The 22,754-nt window shown below is 48.8% G+C and overlaps 1 protein-coding gene across 3 annotated transcripts in view; it reads right to left on the bottom strand.

The window, feature by feature from the left end:
* The window catches only part of LOC147726770 (baculoviral IAP repeat-containing protein 1-like), a 929,669-nt gene that overhangs the window by 839,401 nt on the left and 67,514 nt on the right, over positions 1–22,754 (bottom strand). The window contains exon 1 of one of the 3 annotated variants that reach the window (XM_086960818.1): positions 15,665–15,841. The exons of the other annotated variants lie outside the window; for them this stretch is intronic. The gene's annotated coding sequence lies outside the window, so the exon portion shown is untranslated. Of the gene's footprint in view, positions 1–15,664; positions 15,842–22,754 lie in introns of those variants that run through there. 3 annotated transcript variants of the gene reach the window in all.

The following is a 22,754-nucleotide window of genomic DNA, read 5'->3' as shown; positions in this document are numbered from 1 at the left end:
CCCCTTCAACTTTTTAGCCAGTAAGCTGAATGCAAATATGAGGGCGCTTGTTCTCTGAGTCATATACCTTTTTTGCTCCGTGAGGTTTCTTGAGTTATCAATGTAGAGTCCTAGGGCCAGATGTAGGTAGGCATTTACCGGTCGGTAACGGCCGAATTCGGCCGTTACCGACCGGTAAATGCAATTTGAGATGTAGGGCCCTGTATTTTACAGAATCGGTAAATTTACCGATCGGTAAATTTAACGATTCTGTAAAATACCGAATCGGTATTTTTTCCGATTCGGTAAAATTGATATGTAGGTGGGACTCTTCTGAGTCCCACAAGCATTACAGAATCGGTATTTTACCATCAAAAACTATTTGATGGTAAAATACCGATTCTGGTGTGCATGCACATGTGTGCATGCACACCTGTGCCATATGACAGGCAGACCTGCCCTTAGGGCAGGTATGCCTGCCACATGGCACCCAATCCTGTTTAGGGGGTGCCAGGGGGTGTCAAAGTGACACCCCCTGCACCCTTGTGAAATTCGGTATTTACCGATTCGGTTAATACCGAATCGGTAAAGCCTATTGATTTCTATGGGCTTTGAAGCCCATAGGAATCAATAGGCTTTACCGATTCGGTATTTACCGAATCGGTAAATACCGAATTTTACCGATTCGGTAAAAGGGAACATCTGGATTCCCTACATACCAACCCCTCACATTTACCGAATCTTAATTACCGAATCGGTAAAATTCGGTAATTTTCGGTAATTAAGATTCGGTAAATGTTACTTACCTACATCTGGCCCCTAGGTACTTGTATTTTTTTACCTCCTCAAGTTGGTTACCGTTAAGCCAGATTGTCTGTTTACTTCTCTGTTGGCTCCCAATCACCATTGTTTTAGTCTTAGATATATTTATTTCAAGTTTGTTTTCTGAAATATAAGCTGACATTTCGTTCAAACTTCTCTGAAGACCGATCTTTGTTTGGCTCATTAACACCACATCATCGGCGTATGAAAGATGAGAAAGTCTTAATTTTTTTTTTTTTTTTTTAATTTTTGAAAACCTTTATTTGTGTAGATGGTTGCATACAAATACGGGCCTACAACCCAGAGGCCGGCCACAGAACAAACTGGAAAGCACCAATGTCAATAAAAATTACGGAGTGGTTACGCAATACTACACAATGCTGCGAGTCCATAATGCTAACTGAGTGTAACCCCCCGGCACAGGATCACAGAAGGTTAATTTTATGTTAAAGAGTAAAGGATCGGTTGTATAATAAGCGTCCTGGTGCACATGGCGGGGAACAGAACCAACAATATTATAATAGGGAATCCATAGAACTTTCATCAGAATAGTCCAAAGCATTCAAGCCATAGATGCCCTTGCAATTCTTCTTCGGTCAGTGTCCACCCGCAACCTCATGTGCCCAAAGACAAGCAGAACATCACTCTCATGATAATCAAATCATCAGCGAGACGAATAAAGTTGCAATCATTATACAGCCCAACCCGGAGAGTAAAAGAAAACGAAAATAGTAGAAAAAAGGAAAAGGGGACTCCACGTTACTGTACCCGCCCCACGGCGATAATGGCGATCAACAATCCAGACAGCAAACGTTCTTAGGGGCGGGGCGGCTAAGTCAGGATAAGCAGAACCTGAAAGTACCATATTATATAGGAATACCCAAACCTCCCCCCCCCCCCGCACTCACCCCGCGGGAATCACGCACAGTCAGGGAGACCCAAGAAAAGGACACAAAAGAGCCATAGAAACAAGTAACTATCTAATAGACCCCAATCCACCCGCCCCACCCTGCACCCCTGCAGAAGGCTATGGCCTACCCCTCCCAGCAGCGTGCCTGTCGCCCTAAACATGAACCCGAAATATAGAATGAGATAATATAGGGAAAGGGAAAGAAATCAGATAAAAAGAGAAAAAGGAAAGCCAGGGGGGAGGATACCATGTAACAAGGCGCACGGCCCCCACCCCCCGCCCATACAGACAATTAGTGCAGCCCAAAACGAAACTGGCATGTTTTCAGGTAGCCATACATAGTAAGAATTCAACAAATTATCTCAAATTGGGGGCAGTCCATAACTCCGTGCACCGAACAGCAGTCATCCGGATTAAAAACCGGGCTCATCCCAGTCCTTTCTTAGCTATCGCCACGATGTATGTCGAAGTAGCGGGCATAAAACAAAGCGGAGAGAAAAGGCCGTGGAGCAGCCGCCGAACGGCCAATGGAAGCAACCCATGGGATCTCCTCCGCCGACGATAATGCAAAAGCTGTTTACGGCAGTCATGTACATCAGTGTCAATGATCCCCAGCAAATCTTCCCGCATGCGAACCAAGACATCGCTACCCCCACCAAAATGCGGGAAACAAACAGCTACCACCTCGGGGCCATCCGCACCTCTGAGGGACGGCCTGGGAGCAATGGCGGTTACCACATTATCTTGCACACAAGAATCCCGGGCCAAGGTCACATGGCAAATCTTCAGCGCTCGTAGGACGTCGCCAATCGTGGGTTCACGCTCCCCAGTGCAGGCCCCATCACAGTACAGAGGTACAGCATCGACTTCCCGGGGCGGTCCACAGCACACGGCATCAGCCGCCATTTTGCGATTACAGCGCCGTCTTTACGGAACCAACTCCTGGGGCGGGCTCACAAGCAGGGCCCCCGTGGGATCCCCCTTAAGCATCCAAACAGCAACCTCGATGCAGAAATGAGGGCCACCAAAAGAGGGGGACCCGCCGGCGCCACCGCTCCGCTGGAGCCACTCTCCGCCACCGAGCGATGACATTTGGAATGGCCGGGCAAGGCAACAAGGGGGGGAGCCACCAACACGGCGTACCCCACACACAACTTGCTGCACCTCACCTCTGGATCACCGGACGGTAGTCCCAGGCGCATTCAGTTGCCTCCGGCTATTTCGCACAACGGCCTCCTCCGGCCGGCCTCCATCCTCCACCCGAGGCCGCCACCGACACCGTCTCGCCGGCTACTCGCTGAAGGCAAGGCCCCGGTCTCCAAACCACGGAGGCCGCACTTCCTGGGAGGACGCCGCTGCCGACCCACTGAACGCCGGAGCCACCAGGACGGGTGGTAAGTATCAGCTGACCTTCATCTATAAAATGTTATCGTTTTTGGGCAGGATGGGCGGCAGGATAGATGAGTTTGGGCAGGGAGGCCGGCGGAGCCGAGCTACCGTGCGGCCATCACGATGTCGAGCTTGGCTCCTCCCTCGAGAAAGTCTTAATTTACCAAGTTTTGGTGGATGGGAGTTAATGCAGTCCAGCCTTTGTGAAAGATCGGACAAAAACAAATTAAAAAGGTGAGGGGTCAGAACACACCCTTGCTTGAGGCCTATGGTCGTTGTCAGCTTCCTTGATAATCTGGACCTATCACCTATCTTGATTCTTAACCACGTGTTAGAATAAAATAGCAGTATGCCTTTTAGTAGCCTCTCAGGAATGTCCCATGCTCGCAGCTTTTTCCACAATAGGTGACAATCAACACTATCAAAGGCTGCTTTTAGGTCTATAAAGCAGAGGTAGAGATGTAGTTTCATCTGCTTACACTTGTTTGCAATTAGTGATAGACCTAGGATGTTCGTTGTTGACCCTAGACCTTGCCTGAAGCCTGTCTGGTTGGCCGGGAAAAGATTGAGATTATCTAAGAGGATTGAATTTTGCAGGGACCCCCAACAGGGGTGCCCCTAGTTTGCATTATCATTAGCCCTAGCCATGACGCCATTTACTGAGAAAATTAATTAGAGGGAAGACATAGTGAACATACTTTTAAAAGGTGGCACACACAATTTTGTAGTAGGCTACTGTTCTTATGCAAAGGATAAATCGGAATAGAGGTCATAACCCAGCGCAAGCAGATTTAGGGCGCATTTTCAGATTGCAGGTTAACTCTGACAAAACGTGTGCTTTACAAATTAGACCAGACATTCTCATGGTGAAAGATGCATTGGCAGTGAAAGGAATCACCTGGCAAATGCACACATTTATATACCTTGGAGTAAAAGTCTACTGTGTGGAGGTCAATCTGAGATGGTAATCTAGAACATTTATCAGCACTAAAAAATGCACAGATTTGTAGAAAACATTTCCATTGTTGGTAATGGAATGCGTGGTACTGCCAAAAATGGAAATGCTCACCTCCTGCTATACAATTTAAGTATACTGCGCATTTGGATGCCAAAATCCTACTTTAGAAAACTCAATGTGCCTCTAACCAACTCAGACTGGGGCCTGAATAGATGTAGAGCAGCACTTAGAAAGTTAAGACTGCTGAGAGAGGAAGGAGGTGTTGGGGTTCTCCATATATTATCTAGCAGCTTGGATGCAATGAATTGCAAGGTGGTTAGACAAGAGACGGATTGAGTAAATAGTACTTTGTTGTGGGGCTTTGATGGAATATCTGGCTACGGGGGTAGTGTGCCGATGCAGAGGAGCAGGCAAAGACATACGCTAGGGAAGAACAGACACATACAGGGTATGGGACAAGAACAGGGCAGAGAAGGCAAAGCAACCTGATTGTGTAAAATAGAGAAAGGAACCAACAGTGGACAAACAAATTACATTACCACTGAGGATGTACACAGGTAAGTCTCAGAACTTTCCACAGAAATAAGGAATGTCAACAACTTTTTAACAGATAGTCGCCCTATAAACCCCTTAGCAGGAAGGTAGCAAAATTGGTTACATATCTGTACCTTACGGTACAGTGGCAGTTGGTGGATTAGAAAAGTAGTGGGCCAAAAAAGGCAAGATCCGAATTGGAATGTGCACGCAAGTACAGTGACCATGCCAGGCCTGAAAGAATGTAGTGCAGGAAGGGGGTTACTCATAAGAAAATGAGTTCCCTCCACGAGAGTGGAACCTGGGGCGTAGCTTTAGAAACTATTAATTGATTTAAGACCTCTCCATCATCGCCATGAAAGGCAGCACTGGCATATGTTAGTGTTGGCAGGATTTTTGCCTTCATTACAGCGAGCAGGGGTTTATATGAAGGCCCCTTCAACTTTTTAGCCAGTAAGCTGAATGCAAATATGAGGGCGCTTGTTCTCTGAGTCATATACCTTTTTTGCTCTGTGAGGTTTCTTGAGTAATCAATGTAGAGTCCTAGGTACTTGTATTTTTTTACCTCCTCAAGTTGGTGACCGTTAAGCCAGATTGCCTGTTTACTTCTCTGCTGGCTCCCAATCACCATTGTTTTAGTCTTAGATATATTTATTTCAAGTTTGTTTTCTGAAATATAAGCTGACATTTCGTTCAAACTTCTTTGAAGACCGATCTTTGTTTGGCTCATTAACACCACATCATCGGCGTATGAAAGATGAGAAAGTCTTAATTTACCAAGTTTTGGTGGAAGGGAGTTAATGCAGTCCAGCCTTTGTGAAAGATCGGATAAAAACAAATTAAAAAGGTGAGGGGCCAGAACACACCCTTGCTTGAGGCCTCTGGTCGTTGTCAGCTTCCATGATAATCTGGACCCATCACCCATCTTGATTCTTAACCACGTGTTAGAATAAAATAGCAGTATGCCTTTTAGTAGCCTCTCAGGAATGTCCCATGCTCGCAGCTTTTTCCACAATAGGTGACAATCAACACTATCAAAGGCTGCTTTAGGTCTATAAAGCAGAGGTAGAGATATAGTTTCCTCTGCTTACACTTGTTTGCAATTAGTGATAGACCTAGGATGTTCGTTGTTGTCCCTAGACCTTGCCTGAAGCCTGTCTGGTTGGCCGGGATAAGATTGAGATTATCTAAGAGGATTGAATTTTGCAGGGACCCCCAACAGGGGTGCCCCTAGTTTGCATTATTATTAGCCCTAGCCATGACACCATTTGCTGAGAAAATTAATTAGAGGGAAGACATAGCGAACATACTTTTAAAAGGTGGCACACACAAGTTTGTAGTAGATAACATGCTACTGTTCTTATGCAAAGGATAAATCGGAATAGAGGTCATAACCCAGTGCAAGCAGATTTCGGGCGCATGTTTCGGATTGCAGGTTAACTCTGACAAAACGTGTGCTTTACAAATTAGACCAGACATTCTCATGGTGAAAGATGCATTGGCAGTGAAAGGAATCACCTGGCAATTGCACACATTTATATACCTTGGAGTAAAAGTCTACTGTGTGGAGGTCAATCTGAGATGGTAATCTAGAACATTTATCTGCACTAAATAATGCACAGATTTGTAGAAAACATTTCCATTGTTGGTAATGGAATGCGTGGTACTGCCAAAAATGGAAATGCTCACCTCCTGCTATACAATTTAAGTATACTGCGCATTTGGATGCCAAAATCCTACTTTAGAAAACTCAATGTGCCTCTAACCAACTCAGACTGGGGCCTGAATAGATGTAGAGCAGCACTCAGAAAGTTAAGACTGCTGAGAGAGGAAGGAGGTGTTGGGGTTCTCCATATATTATCTAGCAGCTCTGATGCAATGAATTGCAAGGTGGTTAGACAAGAGACGGATTGAGTAAATAGTACTTTGTTGTGGGGCTTTGATGGAATATCTGGCTACGGGGGTAGTGTGCCGATGCAGAGGAGCAGGCAAAGACATACGCTAGGGAAGAACAGACACATACAGGGTACGGGACAAGAACAGGGCAGAGAAGGCAAAGCAACCTTATTGTGTAAAATAGAGAAAGGAACCAACAGTGGACAAACAAATTACATTACCACTGAGGATGTACACAGGTAAGTCTCAGAACTTCCCACAGAAATAAGGAATGTCAACAACTTTTTAACAGATAGTCGCCCTATAAACCCCCTAGCAGGAAGGTAGCAAAATTGGTTACATATCTGTACCTTACGGTACAGTGGCAGTTGGTTGATTAGAAAAGTAGTGGGCCAAAAAAGGCAAGATCCGAATTGGAATGTGCACGCAGGTACAGTGACCATGCCAGGCCTGAAAGAATGTAGTGCAGGAAGGGGGTTACCCATAAGAAAAGGAGTTCCCTCCACGAGAGTGAAACCTGGGGCGTAGCTTTAGAGGGGGGAGTTTGGGGTGTTGCACCCCCTAATAAATTTCTTTTTTGCTAAATAGCTGGGTACGTGGGCTTCCAGTCTGGTATGGAGAGGGGTCTGTTAGAATTCATCAGGAATTTTAACATACACCTAGACAAAAACACACACACTCTCTCCCTTTCTCAGTTTTGAAAGTCTTCAAAAAATTTAAATTTACAAATTACTTTGTGTCACCTTCACTTAGTAGCCCTACCAATCTGCATTCCTCTACCCTTCTACTGTCCCTTAGGCCCTACTCATGCACCCTGCCCTCGAAAAATGTATTTTAACCTTATATGTGAGCGTGATTGTTGGAAAATTTGAAGTTCACCCCACTCCAAATGTTACTGACCAAGCTATGCCCTGTAGAGAGCTATCCGGGCTCTCCTCTACTTTGTTGCCACTGCACCACACCTCAGGGCGGACTCGCCCGAGGAGATAATTAAATGGGGAAAGGCCACTTTACACTGACTGCACAGCTGAGTGTCTTTTCGGATGCCGCCTCCCTGACTTCGCCGATTCTGCAGTGGACATCCCCCAGGCCATCCACGCGGACAGGGACCGGAGCGCCCCAACTGAGGTTACCTGTGTGTCCCTGGCAGGCCGCCGCTGCGTGACAGTTCTTGGAAACCACCTCTGACCTTGAGAGCAAGGCTCTGCCCGAATTCTCCCAGCACATGCACGCTGGTTTACGAGAGGCCCTGAGCGAGTGGAGCAGAAGCGCCTGGATCCAATTAGTGAAACCTGAGGTGAGCACGCTGGCCCCCACGTGCCACATGACCGTGCTGGCGGGATAGAAAGGAAGCAGTGGCACAGCATGAATGACACGCTGACAGAGAAAGAAAGAAAGAGAAGAAAAGTCAATAAATGACTGAACTGGCTCCGGATCAAACACAGCCAGAAAAAAAAGAAGAGAAAAAAAACTAAAATCAAAAGGGGAGTAGGCAGCAAAGCTCAGAAGGGTGTCTGCTACACACCATAACACACTGATTTGCAAGGGACAAACAAAGGTGAGCCCTCAAGAAGCGGGTCAACTGCCAGTGCCCTCAGGCAGTACAAACTACTGCAAAACAAGCAACCATGAGCATGCAACCCTAAGCAGGTGCAGCCGGGTCCTAAGCAGGCTCTGCTGATCCTCAGGTAGGTGCAGCAGCACCACCCCAAATACCACAGCCACGCCGCAGTGACCCCACTTCCTCCATTTAGCGAACGTGCCGACCCCAGGATGGCGGCCCCACGCCTGAATGCCTGGATAGGGCACCTCAGCCACTATTTCAATGGCACGAGAGAGAGACCAACAGAGAGGTAAAGAGATCACTACTGATATATTATGGGGCTGGAGAACTCTATGACCTCTTTGAAGTACTCTAAACACCGGGGACAAGAATGACTACGAGGCTGCGATGGCGACATTGGACCCCCAGCTCAACTCAGACTTTGAGCGCTTCAAGTTACGGCAGGCCAAGCAGTCTGAAACCAAATCAGTGGACATGTTCTATGCACGACGTACATTTGCAGATCAAAGAGAGGAGATAAGTGCCCAGATCATCCTGTTGTGCCGGTCAGTACTACTCAGGTGGCTAATTCTCTTCCAACCCGGAAAGTCATTGGATGACATCGCCATACTAGCCAGGTTACACAAACTGTCAGATGCCTTAGCGGATGAGATGGAAGCCGCCCTCAACAGGAGTGCCGCCACATAATACAATCCCCAGCCTGTCCAGGTTAAGGCCATTCACAGGCGCGCATACCCGCCCTGCACCAGCACAGACTGGAGGGCCTTGTGGGAACTGTGGAGCCAAACACCCCCTAACAGGCCCTTGGTATGCCAAATGAAAGGTCTGCTCTCAGTGTGGAAAGCAAAAGCATTTGGGAAGGTGAGCAGGAGTGGTAAATCCCGGTCAGCTCTCACCAAGCCACTTGGAGTCAACCCTAAACCCAGGCACAGAACTCCACTATGCCAGCGGAGTATGCAGAGTTTTTCCAACTCTGCTCTCTGCTGGGAACGCGGAGTTTGGCAAAAAACTCTGACTCCGTGGCGTAGCAGAGTTTGCCCTGCCACCCTCCCGAGGAAACTCGCCGCCGCAGGCTTTCTGGCTTACCTGGTCACGCCAGTGCTTCCGTGTCCTGCCTGGGCTGTCCTCCTCCTCCTGGCTGTCTCCAGTCTTCTACACTACAGGCTCGTCTGACTACCCAGATGCTCTACATCACTCTTTGGAGGTCTGTGCATGAGCAAATGCGTAGTCCTCCCAAGAGTGACGTAGAGCATAGGAGTTTCATTTTGCTTGAGGAGCCGGAAGAGCCTTAAGTGGAGAGAGGAGACAGCCTGGGCAGGGCATGGAAGCACCGGCGTGACCAGGTAAGTCTGCGGAGGCCTCGGGGTGGGTGACAGCAGGGGGGCAGAGTGGAGCAGAATTACACTGAGGTTTTAGCCAACTCCGTGGAATCCCGCGAAGTGGCACTCCGCCAACTCCGCCCACCTCTGCTCATGCCAAAAATCCAGCAGCTGTCAATCGGCGGCTACCGCACCCAGGAAGAGAGTGCATCGCAAGGACCTGGTTTTGACATAGAGGGTGAGTATGATGACGTGTTTCTCATATCCTTTGCAAACCGTGTTCACTGGCGAAGGCGACCTCCCCCCATGTGCTCCGTCAAGGTGGCCGGTTTCACAGTACAAGCACTGATTGGCACTGGGGCATCGGTGAATGTCATGGACTCAGAGTGACTATCACCGCGCTCCCCTCTCTCTCCCACAAAGGCAAGAATATACACATATGGCGGGACTCGCCTGCTCCCCCTAAGAGGAATGATCGAAGTGGAAGTCACCGGCAACAAGCACACGACGTGGGCAAGATTTCACATCACGGAAGCGAAAAAAGGGCACCCTCAGTTGCCACACGGCAGAAGACCTGGGTTTAGTCTTCTCCGCAAACCGGGTACACGACTCCCATGCCAACGCCATCTTGTGGGGTTTCCTACAACAATTCGAGGGCATAGGCAAACTCTAGGGCAAGCAGTTCAAACTGCATATTGATTCCTCCATCAGACCAAAGGCTCTGAGGCACAGGAGAGTGCAGGTAGAAGCTGAAGTGAAAAAGCTTGAAGATCTGGGCGTCATCGAGCGCGTATCAGGCCCAACCCCATGGGTGTTACCCAAACAGCCTGGGGCCAGCTAGCTGTGCTTGGACAGTGTGACACTTTGCTGGTGTTCCTAATTGGGTTAATAAATGAGGAGGTAAGCATATTTTTCGTGATTCTATTTCTCCCTTTATTTCTTTTGTTTAGGTAAATTATCGCAGTTTCTCTCACGGTAAATATAGTATGTGCGTTCCCTTTATACAGTCCTCTTTGTCTCTTTTCCTTTTCCAGATTCTTCAGTTCGCTTCTAGAACGTTCCGGTTCCCCTGCGATGATCCCGCGGGAGAAAACAGGACCCAGGTAAGTGTTTGTTTGAACTTTTAAATAATTTGCCTTATTTATTTTAGGTAGTGTGGTAGGGGGTCTGAGGATTCATTTACTCTATTTGTCACCCAACTATCACCAGTGCAATCTTTTCTTAAGGGTCTCTTCCGTGACTTCCTCCCCTCCTCACTTCAAGCCCTCTTCCCAACCTCCACTCTAACTCTGCTCATTCCCTCTTGCAGTTCTCAGCCAATTACGGACCCGGCCAGGCACCTGAGAGAGCCACGCCCCTTCGGGAGCGTGGCAGGGCACCGGGTCTCCTTCTCTCCAGCGCTCGTCTCTCCCCTTCGCTGGCCTGTACGTCCCGCACAGCAATACAGCCTTCTCTTCTCGTCTTCTGCTTCCCTCGCGTCTTCCTTCTGACTCGATCGTTGAGTCCCGCCCCCTTCTTTTCCGGGGTTGTTCTTAAAGGGCCAGCACTGCTTCTAGGTTCATCCTGCAGCAGCGGAGTCCTGGTCACGTGGGCAGTCGGCTCTGTTTGAGCTGCCTCGATCCTGCTGACGTCCGGATCAGCTGTGATTATAGGCTGTGAAAAAGGTGAGAAGAAGGGGGGACAAAGTGTCAGCTTCCTCCTCTCCCCTTTCTGTTTAGCTGTGTGGGGACACATCGTGACATACCCCTCCCCCAGTCTCTTCCCGATCAGGGAAGAGAGGAAAACGTGAGAGAAAATCAGCGTTTACATTGGTTGAGCCTTTGCGATGATTGATCTCAAACAAAAAGGGCTGTAATGAAAGGAACCATCATAATATACGAGGGTTATTCCCTTTGTTACGACTCATCCACTTTAAGGGAGCATGATCGGTGTATAGAGTAAAAGATGAGCCTTCTAGATAGTAGTGTAGTTTGACTATGGCCTATTTAATAGCAAGACATTCCTTTTCAATGACAGAAATTTTTTTTTCTCGAGGATGTAGTTTCCGGCTAATAAATACCACTGGAAGTTCAACTCCCTCTTTCGTTGTTTGGGAGAGGACGGCACCTAGTTCTTTTTCTGAGGCATCAGTTTGTAGTATAAAAGGTTCCTTACAGTTGGGGGGGGATCAGAACGGGGCTGGATGTTATGGATGTTTTAAGTTGTTGAAATGCCCTCTGAGTATCATAGGGGGATTTAGTAGGTCTTTCTTTCTCACTTCTTTTTTTAATAGATCTGTTAGAGGTGTTGCTATCTCAGAATATTGGGCTATAATGCGTCAGTAGTACCCGAGTAAGCCCAAGAAGGCCCTGATATCTCTTTTGCTGGTCGGAAAAGGAGTGTTTAGGATTGCCTTAACCATCTCCTGTTGTAGTGCGATGATACGATCCCCTAGAAGATACCCCAGATATCTGACCTTACTGAAAGCGACCCTGGATTTCATTACGTTTATGTGGAGTCCTGAGGTTTGTAGGGCTTGGAATACCTTTTGGCAGTGTATTAGGGGTTGTTCCCAATTGGGGCTGAAGATTACAATATCATCTAAATAGGCTGATGAATAGGACTGGTGGTCAGGGAGAACCCGATTCATGAGCCTTTGGAAGGTAGCAGGAGCCCCGTGTAAACCAAAAGGAAGGACCGTGAACTCAAAGAGACCAGTAGGGGTACTGAAAGCGTTTTTTTCTTGGTCTTCTGCTCTCAACGGGACCTGCCAATACCCTTTTGTAAGATCTAAGGTGGTGATATACTGGGCCTCACCGAGTTTTTCGATTAACTCATCGATCTGGGGAAGGGGATTAGAGTCAAATTTTGAAATAGCATTGACTGCTCTAAAGTCTATGCAAAAACGGATCGAGCCATCTGGTTTTGGGACAAGTACAATAGGAGAAGACCAGCTACTCTGTGAAGGCTTTATAAGTCCCATTTGTAACATATTTTCTATTTCCTTATCAACAGCAGTTCTTCTGGCTGCTGGGATACAGTAAGGGCGCTGGTTCACTTTCCTGTGGTGGTGATAATGATATGTTCAACAAGATTGGTTTTCCCCGGTAGGTCTGAAAAGATGGACGCAAAAGAACTTAGTACCCATTGAAGAGAGGTTTTTTGGTCTTCATTCAAAGCCTCATTAATAACAAGATGGTCAAGGGAAGAAACGGTTTGTAGAAAACTATTGCCCTTAGGAGTAGGACCTATCCATTTTTTTAAGAGATTGATGTGATAGGTTTGTGTTCTATGTGGGGACATCTGTATCCTATATGTTGTGAGACCTTTCTTTTCTACTACTTTGTAGGGTCCCTTATATTCGGGTTGTTTTTTTTTGTTATAGGGGATTGTTGTAAGATCAGAACCCAGTCATGGACTTCCAGGTTTCTCCATTTCTTCCCTCGATTATAGATGGTCAGTTGTCTCTTTTGTGCCTGTTTGAGATTAGCATATGCAAACCCCCTCATCTTACTAAGGCGGGTTTTTAATCCCTGGGTGTAAGCTAATGGGGTTAGGGTGTCTTCAGGCTTTTCTTGTTCCCATGCTTCCCTTGTCATTTCTAGTAGGGTTCGTGGCTGTCTTCCATACATAAGCTCAAAGGGGAAAGCCCCGAGGCTACTTTGTTTTTGACTCCGGATAACAAAGAGTGCAAGGGGTAAAAGGAGATCCCATTCTTTGCCTTTGGTGGAAAGCATTTTTTTGAGAGTTATTTTTAAGCCCAGCGTTATATCTCTCACACAAACCGTCCATTTGTGGATGATAAACTGATGTTTTAATATGAGTGATATTAAGGGTTTTACAAATTTGGCGCATATGGCAAGACACAAACGGAGTTCCTTGATCGGTCAGGATTTCTCATGGAAACCCGTCTCAAGAGAAAAGGTCCATTAATTTATCACAAATATTGGTCGTAGTGGGGCTTATTAGAGCAAAGGCCTCTGGGTATCTCGTTGCATAGTCCACTATTACTAGGGCATACATATTCCCTTTTTTGGATCGAGGGAGAGTACCTATAAGATCCATGCCTACTCTCTCAAAGGGCTTCCCTATTATTGGGAGGGGTTGTAAAGGGACAGGAGGAGGCCTATAAGGGTTTCTCTTTTGGCAGATCTCACATTCTTGGCAATACCTAACTATATAGGTATAGATGCCAGGCCAATAAAAAAATCGTAAAACGGTTTGTGTGGTTTTCTCGGCTCCCGCATGTCCAGCAAGGAGATGGGTATGGGCATAAAAGAGTACTTGTTCATGGAATGATTATAGTACGGCCAATTGAGGCATATCCCCTTGTTTCCCCATACGGTACAACAGATCATGTTGTATGAGGAAATGGGGGTATGACACGTTGTGAGAGAAAGAGGGGTCTTTTGTCTGTTGCCAGACTGCTTTTAGTGTAGAATCTTGAGTCTGGGCAAAATGAAAACGGCTATCAGATACCCAGGGGGCTTGAGAGAGGAAAGCAGAGCTGGATTCTTGTCCTCGGCATTTATATTGCAGCTGTTCTGTCATAAGCCGAAGAAAAACGGGATTGTCTGTTCCTAAGATAGCCTTCTCAGGGAGGTTGTCCATTACCCCTATTTTCCCTTGCATCTCTTTTCCCTCTAATGTTTTCACTGGTATGTCCACTAGGGGATACAACTTAATGTCTCCATGAACACAGCGAATGAGAACTTGTATACCGGAAGACACTTGGGAAGATCTTATCATGCTTTTATGTACTACCGACTGGCGACACCCAGAATCTAACAAAGCAGTAACTTTCTCCCCGTTGACAATTAGACTTGCAAAAAATTAGGAACCCAGTTCTTCTGTATATAAAAGGGACCAGGGTATATAACTTATGTCCATGGGTTCTTCAGTTTGTTTCTTGCGTGGACAGAGTCTGGTATGCGGCCCCATTCCCCACAATCGAAACATTGGGGACCTTTGGCCGGTAGAAACTCTGCTTTGATGGTCTGGTTTCTGGTTGGTACTATGGCTGCCTTGGGGTTCCGTTTTTCACCCTTTCCCTGTCCTGTAATTGATCGCGAGTGTTTTCCGATACCATGGAAAGGGGTTATGGTTGGGACCTAGCGAAGGTTGTGGCCATTTCCACGGCCTGCTGGACTGTGAGGTGAGGTTGTTGTCTTAGCCATCGCAGGGTAGAATAGGGGAGGGCTTCTAAATATTGTTCTAAATAGATTAAGTTCATTATGTCCTCATTGCTGTTTTCCTGTGGACGAACCTACTTGTCGCCAACTGCCTTTAATTTGAAAAATAGTGTCTTTGGGTTGTCCCCTGGTGTGCCTTTTTCTTTTCTAAACCTCTCCCTATACGCCTCTTGGTCCACACCTAAATGGTCCAATATAATGTCCTTGATATCATTATATGTGGCTGTACCGGTAGGGTTAGCAACCTGATATGCCACCTGCGCTTCACCAGTCAATGGTGGGGCAGGAAAAAAATGTCCATTTCTCCTCAGGCCAACTACACGCCCTGGCTAGTCGTTCAAAATTTAATAGAAAAGCATCAGGATCTTCCCCTGGTATGTACTTCTGAAGAGTGACACCTGGAAGTCCTGTTTGGTTACTAGGGGTGGTGTGTAGTCTTGATTCTACCTTGCCTTGTTTCTCTACCACCCTCTGAAAACATTTCAACTGGTGTGCATTGAGGCTTTATATAGGCCCCGGTCAGCTTGGGCAGAAGTCACGTGTTGTTCTTCTGCCCACTCCAATTTTTCCTGACCCCTTATAACATGTTGTAAAAGGTTTTCCATTTTGTCTGTCAAATGGACAACAGTTCCCGGGTTTCGGCACCACATGTGACACTGTTGCTGGTATTCCTAATTGGGTTAATAAATGAGGAGGTAAGCATATTTTTTGTGATTCTATTTCTCCCTATATTTCCTTTGTTTAGGTAAATTATCGAAGTTTCTCTCTCTGTAAATATAGTATGTCCGTTCCCTTTATACAGTCCTGCTTGTCTCTTTTCCTTTTACAGATTCTTCAGTCCGCTTCTAGAACGTTCTGGTTCCCCTCCGATGATCCCTCGGGAGAAAACAGGACCCAGGTAAGTTTTTGTTTTAACTTTTAAATAATTTATTTTAGGTGGTGCGGTAGGGGGTGGGAGGATTCATGTACTCTATTTGTCACCCCACTATCACCAGTGCAATCTTTTCTTAAGGGTCTCTTCCGTGACTTCCTCCCCCTCACTTCAAGCCCTCTTCCCAACCTCCACTCTAACTGCTCATTCCCTCGAGCATTTCCCAGCCAATTACGGACCCGGACATGCACCTGAGAGAGCCACGCTCCTCTGGGAGCGTGGCAGGGCACCGGATCTCCTTCTCTCCTGTGCTGGTCTCTCCCTGTCTCTGGCTTGTACGTCCCGCACAGCAACACCGCCTTCTCTTCTCGTCTTCCATCTTCTGCTTCCCTCGCGTCTTCCTTCTGACTGGATGGTTGAGTCCCGCCCCCTTCTTCTTCTGGGGTCGTTCTTAAAGGGCAAGTACTGCTTCTAGGTTCTTCCTGCAGCAGCGGAGTCCCGGTCACGTGGGCAGTTGGCTCTGTTTGAGCTGCCTCGATCCTGCTGACATCTGGATCAGCTGTGATTGTAGGCTGTGAAAAAGGGGCGAAGAAGGGGGGCAAAGTGTCAGCTTCCTCCTCTCCTTCCCTTTCTGTTTCGCTGTGTGGGGGCACATCGTGACAGACAGATACCTCCCCAATTAGGCCGTCAAGAGTGAACGACACCTAATGCCCATGATGGACGACATAGTGGCGGACCTCAATGGGCCCATGTGGTTCTTGAAGCTCAAACTTAATGCTGGATATCATGAGGTGGAGCTTGCACCAGATAGCAGGTACAGCACCACGTTCTCCACCCACGCGAGCCTCAGGAGGTACAAGAGGCTGACCTTTGGGGTGTCATCGGCTGCCAAAGTGTTCCAGCACACCATCAGGGGCACCATGTCCTGCCTGCAAGGAGTCATCAACCTCAGCGATGACATTCAGTGTTTTCAAGCATGCTGGAAGAACACCACAAGCGCCTGTGAGCCTCTTTCCAACATTTAGCAGACAGCGGCCTTACTCCCCACAAGGCAAAGTGCTCCTTCTACCAGGAGTCAGATGATTTCTTCAGGTGCATCTTCTTGAGGGAAGGACTACGGGTGGATCCGATGAAAGCAACAGCCATCCGGTCGGCCCAAACCCCCACCACACCAACTGAGGTCTGCAGTTTCCTGGGGATGACCACCCACTATGGCAGATTCATACCAAACCTGGCCTCTCGGTCTGAACCACTGCAAGCCCTCACATGCAGCGGAGCATCCTGGGAGTGGACCACTGTAGCCAACACAGCATTCCAGGTCATCAAGACCTTCCTAACAGGGCAGTTATGGCATACTTTCACCTTGGAAGGCACACCGAACTGGTCATGAACGCAAGTCCTGTTGGCCTCCTGCAAGAAAGTGGAAGGGACACATGGGCACCCGTTACATATGACAGCTGCGCCCTGTCAGCCACAGAAACCAGGTATGCCCTCGAGAGGGAGGCCCTGGCCATCAAGTGGGCTTGCCAGTCTTTCCATCTGTACCTCTATGGGCGGGAGTTTCAAGTGGTAACGGACCACAGCCGCTAAGCCCCCTGTTCAAGGGATCATCATCAAGGTTGACTCCCCCAGAATAGAACGGTGGGCCGTCCAACTGCAAGCATACAGATTCAAGGTTGTGTTCCGCCCTGGGGTCAACAACCTAGCCGACTACCTATCATGATACCCTGTCATGACGGAACTGCAACAACTGCACGCAGAAGAAGAGCTCATGGAGGCGCTCTTCAGGATGGTCACCCAAGAGGCCTGCCCCAAGGCACTGACGTTAGAGGAAATCGACCTGGCCACGGCGCTGGATGAAAACCTGACAAGATTCAAGGAAGACCTGCTCGCCAGATGATGGGTGCACTTCCTAGATGGGGCGCATGTTCTAAATGTAGAGGACCATCATGCGAGACATCAACTATGGAGGTTCCGCATTGAACTCAGTGAAGGGGTGCACGGTGTTGTGCCATGTAGTCATGTTTCCGAAGAAGCTGACCACTGCAGCCAGCTACGTAAAGTATATCATGAATGAGAGCAGTTAGTGGGGAAGCCCAAGTAACCGGAAGAGCACCACGAGAGCTGACAACATAATTGACTAGCGCAGGGTTTTAAGAGGATGTGGCCTCACCGCCAGAGCTGCCAACTTTGGAGCTGGAGAACCAGGTTCGAGCGTCGCCTCTGTGCCTGGTAATTTCGGACAAATCACCTAATCTCCCCCTCCCTGCCAAAAAAATGAATGTGTTTTTGTATAACAAAACTGGTGCTCATGTAAAATGCTCCTATACCTTCGGGTCAAGTTTGCGCTACATAAATCTGCAAAAAGAATACAAATAACTGGGGGTCTCCCAAAGGTGTGGCTTAAAACCTTGGCTTAGCATAGTGTGATGCCTGACTGGTATTTTGCTGCTTCTGTTATTGCATACAGATATACAATGGAATGAGCAATATTACAACAAGACAGGACTATTGACTTTGTCTATGTTTGTTAGTTGCATAAGAAAAATAAGCAACAACTATGGGTATGTGGTATAGAATATTGAAAATGCTTCAGTTTTTAAAGATGAGACTTAAAGAACTATAATCAGTCTCTTTGAAGTTACATCAAAGGCAGTGAACGTGACCTTTTTTTTAAGACGAGTCGGAGTCAGCGCGCATGCACGGCTCTGCGAGACTTGCTGTAGTAGAGTATTGAAGAGAAGCCACGCCCACTATCCACCCATGTTTTTCATTGGCTTGTTTCTTTGTCTTTCGTAAATGCTGGCTTATGATTCTGTAATTAGCCTGTTAGTTCCTCCTTAGTACGCCCATGGCTTCATTTGTAACCTCCCATGGCTATTGGCCCCTTTTTAGGTCGAGCTCTCTCGACCTACTGTCACTGAGTTAGCTCTGAAGGGAGATCGAGTGGTGCACGAGCGCCGATTGCACATCGTGGACGCGCATGCCCAGCCTCCCGGAGCCGTGCACATCTTCTGTCCCGCAGGCAAACCAGCATTCAGTTAGATAAGAGAAGGCATGCTGTTCACAGACGCGCGCGTGCGCACGCACGTACATTGCCCCACTCACCACATCGGCACACACACACACAGGCACATTGCCCCCCCCACTCACCACATCGGCACATTGCCCCCCCCCCCCCCACTCACCACATCGGCACACACTCACATTGCCGCCCCCCCCACTCACCACACAGGCACACACGCACATTTCCCCCACCTACCCCCCACTCACCACATCGGCAGGATGTCAGCGAGGAGACCCTCCACAGGCTGCCGCAGAGTCTCTCAGCTCCCGTACCTCCACCTCAGGTCTTGCTGGGTGCTGCCGTCAGGTCCCGGTCAGAGGATGCTAGCTTTTTGCGGTGTCTGTTCCCTCCGGGGTGCCGGAGGCGGGAGACCCCGAAATGGCGGCTGTGTGTATATGTGTCGTCGCGCTCTCCTGCCAGTGCCGCTCCCGCTGCGGCCCGCTAGGTCCGGGGCCCCCAAGGGACAGCCCAGCACCTCTGGGACCATCAGCAACAAGGTCCGGGGGCCCAGTCAGCTGTGGATGACCCCGCCAGGTGTCTGTTCCCGCTGGCTGGGGCCCTGGCCGGAACCGGCTCTTCTGAGTTCCTAAATGGTGGCAAAATGTGATGTCAGTAGAGAGTTACCTCCCCAGGGTACGACCGCAAGGCCTCTCACCCCCCACACTTCCCTCACATCTGCCACTCCGAGTCGCTGCTGATTCCCAGGTGGAGAGTGTAGGCTTGGCCGTGATGCTCGCTCAGTCACGGGCTCCTGCAGCTGCGGGCGCTAAAATGGTGGCTGCAGCCTCGTAGGCCTGAGCGTTCTCCTACCGGTTCCGGTCATTGGGGCCCTTGCAGCTGCGGGCGCTAAAATAGTGGATGCAGCCTCGTAGGCCTGAGCGTTCTCCTACCGGTTATTTCACCGCTGTCCACTAAATCCGAGGCCCCGCAGGGGGGCAGCCAAACACCTCCGGAGTCATCGGAAATTAGGCCGGAGGGCCCAGTCAGGTGCACAGTATCACGGCCAGCTTGTAGTTTGCGCCTGGAGGGCCCGCACGGGACTTGCACAGCGAAGTACCCAAATGGCGGACAGGCGGGATATCAGTTGAAAGGTCCCTCCTTCAGGACCGACTGAATGTCTTCTTGATCCCCCTCCTACAGGTGGGAAGGGGATGTGCATGCGCTTTCCCTCGGCGATTTTACCTCGTGGGCGCGCACGCCCAGCCCGGCGCCGTGCACATCCCCTATCCCACATTCAGGGCCATAACTCATAGCAGAGCTGTTTACAGCGTGTTCTGTGTGTACCCCGCGCTCGGGGAGCACTGTATCGCAGCGCTCCATGCGGCGCTCAGCCCAGGGCACCAGGCACTACTCCAAGGCCTGCCTAGCCCTCCTGACTGCGGTGGTGCTGCGGCCCCTGGGGGAGCAGGAGAAGCGGATACAGCTGGAGGCGGTGAAGAGAGGCATCCTGGAGGGGCTGGGGCTGCACAGACCTCCGCCCACCCCCCAGAGGCTGGACAAGGAGGCGCTACAGAGAAAGAGACGAGAGTCCATCTCCTAACTCCAAAATGTAAGTCTGCCGATCTCTTTAACTTTTGTTGAATTCATGAGGATGATACATGTATATAGCTCAATACTGCAAACTGCATTGTCTCTTGGCGCTCACAGACTTTAAAGAATAACCGACTCCACAGCGTGGCTTATTATCGGGTGTCAGTCCGTGTGTTTCTATTCTAACCACTTCCGATTTTCTCATGGAGATGATAAATCTCTTTGCAGACGCTCACATGAATAACAGAGGAAGCCGTGATTCAAATCCGCTTTCTATTCATACTGGTTTCAGTTCACTCCCAGGCTTTTCTTGTTATCACAGAGAAGCTTCAACACAGAATACCTTTAACAATAGGATACTAGTGAGAAATCTCAGCGGGGCGCACACTCCACGAAGAGATCTGTACGGATCTGCAAGTTACAGTTCTGCATACTACCTGAGCGGACTCAGCCTTTCATCATCCGGAGGTTCACACAATTAAGTTGGCAAATAAGGGCATTGTTGTCTTGTTACAACTGTGATTACTGATGTTAACTTGGCAAGAACAATTTTCGATTCTAACTTTTGAAATACCAGCCCCTTTCACCCTCTCAGATATTGTGTGTGTCTGTCTCTCTCTCTCTCTCTCCTGACTGGCATTCAGACTCCGAGTGTTTTGTTTTGAAAGCGTTTAAACATTGCAAATACTCCACCTTAGTGTTTTGGTTTAACTAGATAACAGTACAATAAAAGCCAAAATAATTTGATAATGGTGCATTTCTTAAACATTTGAAAAACGCTATGCATTCTGTCAAAATAAAACTCGTAAGTCAGAGTGACTCAGTGTCCTGTTGATGGATCATGTTAATTAGTCCTTTGTGCCTTTTGTTATTCACGATTCGCCTTTTGCACCTCTGCATTTAGCACTCTTGTTACCTTTCTTCTATTCGCTGGGAAAAGACACAGTGCACAGAGCAACAATGCGTTGGAATACTCGTAAAAGAAAGGTTTTCTTCCTACTTGCTTTTGTACTTGGTGTGCTTTTTATAAACATGGATAATTCAAAATCCCTTTGGAAGAAAATAGGTTGAGGTTTTAAGTAGTACTGCGCTATACCAACAGACGAGAAAAGATTTGTATCGGGCAAATAAAATAACAGATTCTCCTGCTGGTTCAGATCTTTTAATCTACCAAGGTCCGCACACTTAACCCCTGTTCCAAAACTACGAGCAGACAATTATGCTCATGGCAGAGCAGCTAGCGGTCAAGGCAAAGTGTGAATAGAATAACTGTGCATTATTGCTACATTATACATACATCTGAGTTGAGTTATAACTTTTGATAACCTTGTTACTGTTGGTTATTTTGTTAATCTTATTTCAATAACTCAAGGCTGCTACATACACCGCGAACATTACTGACACTTAGTTATTTTCACACAAATGTCCACCCTCCCTCCATGTTGCCTGTCCATGTTGCCTCCCGCCCGCACACCCTCCCTCTTTGTTGCCTCCTGCCTAAACCGTGTTGCCTCCCGCCCTCCCTCCCTCTGTGTTGCCACCTGCCCGCCCTCTGTGTTGACTCCTTCTTAAACAGTGTTGCCTCACACCCGCCCCGACACCCACCCACCCTCCGTGCTGCCTCTCGCCCACCCACCCTCCGTGCTGCCTCTCGCCCACCCAGCCAACCTCTGTGCTGCCTCTCACCCAGCCACCCTCCGTGTTGCCTCTTGCCCAATGTGTTGCCTCTCCCTCAATGTGTTGCCTATTGCCCACCAACCCAGTGTTGACTACCACCCACCCAATCTCTGTTACCTACGACCCACCCTCCGTGTTGCCTAGCGAACCCCCAACCACCGTCAGTGTTGCCTGCCGCCCGCCCACTCATTCTCCGTGTATACCTCCCACCCTTCGTGTTGCCGATCGCCCACCCACCCTTCGTGGGGCTCACCGCTGGCCCACCCATCCTACATGTTGCCTAACCCTCCATGTTGCCTAACCCTCCGCGTTGCATAACCCTCCGTGTTGCCTAACCCTCTGCGTTGCCTAACCCTCTGCGTTGCCTAACCCTCTGCGTTGCCTAACCCCCGCGTTGCCTAACCCCCCGCGTTGCCTAACCCCCCGTGTTTCCTAACCCCCCGCGTTGCCTAACCCCGCGTTGCCTAACCCCCGCGTTGCCTAACCCCCGCGTTGCCTAACCCCCGCGTTGCCTAACCCCTGTGTTGCCTAACCCCCGTGTTGCCTAACCCCCATGTTGCCTAACCCCCGTGTTGCCTAACCCCCGTGTTGCCTAACCCTCCGTGTTGCCATACCCACCCTCTGTGTTGCAGCCCACCCACTCACCCACTGTATCGCAATCCGTGTTGCATCCCGCCCACCATCCTTCTGTGTTACCTCCCTGTTGTCTAACCACCCACCCTCCATCACTGATGCCTATCTCTCACTGTTGGCTCCGACCCACCATCCCTCCCTGTTGCCTCCCATCCACCCTCGCTCCTTCCCTGTTGCTGAAATGTGTTTCGTTCCAAACGCCCTTCCTACATCCGTGTTGCCGTCGACTGCCCTCCCTCTGTATTGCATCCTGTCTACCCTCCCTCTGTGCTGCCTCTGCTCTCCTTCCGAGTTGCCTACTGACCGCTCTCCCTCACTCTGTGTTGCCTACCATCCACCCTCTGTGTTGCCTCCCACATGCCGTCCCTCCTTCTGTGTTGCATCCTGATCTATCACCCTCACTCTATCGCCCTCACTCTATCGCCCTCACTCTA

The sequence above is a fragment of the Lissotriton vulgaris genome, chromosome 3_1 (genome assembly GCF_964263255.1).
Source record: "Lissotriton vulgaris chromosome 3_1, aLisVul1.2, whole genome shotgun sequence".
In the NCBI taxonomy this organism is placed as follows: Eukaryota; Metazoa; Chordata; class Amphibia; order Caudata; family Salamandridae; genus Lissotriton; species Lissotriton vulgaris.
This window is presented reverse-complemented; position numbering and strand designations above follow the sequence as displayed.